Below are 4,071 nucleotides of genomic sequence, written 5' to 3'. Positions count from 1 at the left end.
GAGACAACGACGATGGATTGAGTATATGGAAGATTACGATTTCACTCTCGAGTATCATCCTGGCAAAGCTAACGTTGTAGCTAATGCACTAAGTAGGAAAGGTGCAGGTGTTTTAGCAGCGCTAGCATTGCTGAATTGGAAAAGAGAAATAGTAATTGGGGATTACGATCTTAAGCTCTTCGAGAGTCGTGATTCAGCGGTGATTTATAATCTGGTAGATCCACCGTACTTGGTCCAGCAAGTCAAAGAGAATCAGCAGCAAGATAAACATCTTCTAGGTGTTCTGACAAGATTGCAGAATGGTGAGACGCTAGAGTATTGGAATGTTCGAGGAGATGGAAGCTTGTATTTCAAGAATCATTTAGCTGTTCCACAAGTAAACGAGGTCAAGAGAGCGATTATGGAAGAAACTCATAAATCTCGTTACGCTATTCATCCTGGAGCCAATAAGATGTATCAGAATCTGACGAAAAAGTTCTGATGGCGCAATATAAAAAGAGACGTCCTTGACTATGTCAGGAGTTGTCGGGATTGTCTCAAAGTAAAAGCTGAGCGACAGAAGCCAGGAGGAATGTTGCAACCGTTGCCCATACCAGAATGGAAATGGGAAGAGATAACCATGGATTTTCTCACAAACCTACCGAAGTCACAGGAAGGTTTTGATACGATTTGGGTAATCGTTGATTGACTTACCAAGTCTACCCATTTCATTCCCATCAAGGTAACATACTCCAAGAGAAAGCTAGCATAAGTGTATGACGTGATGAAATATCATGGTGTTTCTTTGTGCATCACTTCGGATCGAGATACACGGTTCACTGCTCATTACTGGAGAAGTTTCCAGGAAGCCATGGGAACCATACTGAATTTCAGTACTTCTTTTCATCCTCAGGCAGATGGGCAATCTGAAAGAGTTATTCAAATCCTGGAATACATGTTGAGAACGTGTGCTTTGGATTTTGGTAACAGATTGAAAGAAAATCTCTCGTTGGTTGACTTTGCGTACAATAACAGTTATGATTCTAGCATCGACACAAATCCTTTTGAAGCTTTATATGGAAGACCGTTTAGATATCTTGTATGTTGGATTGAACCAGAAGATCACGTTTAGACATGAGCTACGATTATTGAAGAAACTAATGAGAAGATCGCGATCATTCAGCAGCGACTGAAGACAGCTCAAAGTCGACAAAAGAGCTATGCTGATAAAAGACGAAGACCACTCGAATTTGAAGTAAGAGACTATGTGCTCTTAAAGGTATCTCCACGTAAAGGTATTTCCCGTTTTGGAAGGAAAGGGAAATTATCTCCTCGATATGTAGGACCTTTTCAGATTACTGCACGAGTAGGTCTTGTAGCTTATCGACTTGCTCTACCGTCAGAGTTATCGTTTGTGCACGATGTTTTTCACGTGTCAATGCTTCGGAAGAGTGGACTTGATCCTACAGCTATCGTTCAACCCGAAGATGTACCAATCTAAGAGAATGTCACTTATGATGAAGTGCCAACCCAGGTTGTTGATAGAAAGATGAAGAGTCTTCGTAACCGTGAGATTCCGTTGGTGAAGGTTTTGTGGACTCATCATGGAAGCGAAGAATCGACTTGGGAACTGGAAAGTGATATGATGGAAAAGTATCCGTATTTATTCCATGTGCCCAGTTAGATCTTAAATTTCGGGACGAAATTCCTCTAAGGAGGGGAGAGCTGTAACATCTCGAAATTTAAAAGATAAAAATGTTGCAAATTAGAATTTTGAATGGACGCAAATCAGTGGTTAATGGAAATAAAATATCGACAAGAGTTTATGGATAGAAAATTATGTAATTAATTTTCTAAAGTTTATTTTCATTGATTCAGAATTTAAGTATTAAGAGTTGAGATTAAGGGATTAATTTGCAACATTTAAAGAAAGGAAATATTCTTTTGTGAATGATTGGAAGAAATGGAATTGAAAGGGGTTTAAGGGCAATTTTGGGAAAATTCTAAGCCTTATCACTTAGTGAAGTCGGTCACTCTCTTTAGCTGATAAGAACGAAAAAAAAAAACGCAGAAGAAGGAAAAACGGGAAAGAAGAAAGAAGAAGAAAATCGGGGAAGAAAAGAAAAAGAAAGAAAGGGCGTGAGAGAGAGACCGAGTGAGAGAGTGAGAGAGAGAGAGAGAGAGTGAGACGGAGTTGAGCTCGCCGAGGAAGAGGAAGCTCGGCCGACAGCTCAAGCCACCAGTTCTCCACACCGTGCGCGCTCTCGCCGAGGAAAAGAAATCGCCGCGAGCCGCCGTGGCCGCCGACCGGGAAACGAATGCCGGGAAAGAAGGACACCCACTGAGGAAGATTGAATCTCCCGAAAACAAGGTAAAAGAAATCAAACCCGAATGAATTTTGGAATTTAGGGTTTGAAAGTGAATTTGGGATTTTTGAGTTTCTTGAGTGATTTCGGGAAATTGACTGGTTTTGGATATTGATTAGACTCGGTTGTGATGTTTGTTACTCGAAAATTGTGGATTGAAATTGTTGTTTGGAGTTTCTCTTGATTTTTGGCCGAATTTCACAAAGAGGTTAGGTTTCCTCGTTCATGAAATTGGGGGTTTTAATTTTTTTAACGTGGTATGGTGATTCTGTAACTGTTTGAGGATTCTTGGATTGATTATGCTCGGATTTATGGTGGCTATTGATTTTGGACGAATTTGTTTGGGATTTTCGGTTTTTTTGACAAGTTGGTGTTGATTTGCTTGGTGTTGGCCGTGTGAGGTTGAACTTGAAAATCTGTTTTTTTAAATTAGTGATGATTTTTGCTAGTGATTGTTGAGGGATTTGGAACTGTCGTGTGACTGTTATTGGCGAAATTAAGTGATTTCATATTGAACTTGGATTTGAGAATTGAGTATGAGTAATTGAGGATTTGATGATAATTTTCGGTTGATTCGGAATTTCTTTGGATTGAGTGTTTCATTGAGGTATTGGACAAATTTTAGTGATTCTAAATTAATGGATTATCTCGTGTCACAGGTTCGGAGTTGATGCTTCTACGCGGAAGCATTGGACTCGTTGTGATATGGAGATTATAAGTAAATGACTAATTTATATGCCCCGTGTCGAGCTTATTATCGAGAATGTTTGGAAATTTCTTTGGGTTGTATTTGAATTTAATTGTTGAGCTAATTGAGAACTTCAGAGAACTATTGTGAGAATTCGGAATTGACACTCGTTGAATTCAGATACGTAATAATTCAAAAGTTGGTTATGTTCTATGAAGATATTAATTCCCGAATTGTTGTTGAACGGGTTCTTGTTGGATTTCAAGAAATTAAGCAGAAATGTATTTGAGACTCGTATATGAGTTTTGGGATTTAAAACTCGACATTGGTTTGATGTTTGATTTCTCGTTTGCTCGAGCGTAGCAATAAGTTTGAATATTTTCTTTGGAATTCGGAAAAGAAAAGAACGATACTTGCTTGCTAGAGTTACCTTTCGGGTTTTTAGAGATTGATTGTGGATTTTCCGTTCGAGTTTTCTTGTTCTCCCATCGTTTGAAGTTTTGTCTGAGAACTTGGATTCCTTATAGTGGATATGTCTTTGGGTCCTACGATTATTAAATCGTACGTTTAAGTTTGAGTATTGTGGATTACTCATAGGATTCTGATTCGGATCGGTTTGATTTATCGTGATAGGACTCAAGACTGAAAGTCGTTTAGAGGGTTCACGGAGTAAGTGAACGTCTGGATTCTCGGTTGTAGTGAACGTTCAGGTTCACAGGACGAGCGAGCGTCTCGTAGACGAGCAACTTAGACGCTTATTCTCGAGGTAGGTTATTATAACCCTTCTCTCCTGATTTTATGGTTTGGCCTCAAATATATATTATTTTCGAAATGAAAATGTTTGTGAACGTGCCACGAACCTAGAACCGTTTTTAGAAAATGTGGCGGAACTTCAACTCGGGATATCCGATAATGAAGTTAAGAATATTTTTCGATATTATACATATATCCCGTATTTACGAAAGAAATGTTTCGTATATCCTGGACAAGCCGGTTTCACACACATGTTTACGGTGCGGAGAGTGCACCTTGCTCTGA

At 39.2% G+C, this 4,071-nt stretch overlaps 1 long non-coding RNA gene across 1 annotated transcript; it reads left to right on the top strand.

Annotated features, from left to right (window-relative positions):
- The first annotated feature begins 1,569 nt into the window (after nt 1-1,569).
- Nucleotides 1,570-3,351, top strand: LOC149407939 (uncharacterized). Its single transcript, XR_016297311.1, has 2 exons — nt 1,570-2,350; nt 3,005-3,351. It is a non-coding gene; the product is annotated as an uncharacterized LOC149407939 (long non-coding RNA).
- Nucleotides 3,352-4,071: the final 720 nt, after the last annotated feature.

Source organism: Urtica dioica, chromosome 1 (genome assembly GCF_054948205.1).
Source record: "Urtica dioica subsp. dioica isolate 48M chromosome 1, U.dioica_male_clone48M_v1_H2, whole genome shotgun sequence".
Classification (NCBI taxonomy): domain Eukaryota; kingdom Viridiplantae; phylum Streptophyta; class Magnoliopsida; order Rosales; family Urticaceae; genus Urtica; species Urtica dioica.
This window is presented reverse-complemented; position numbering and strand designations above follow the sequence as displayed.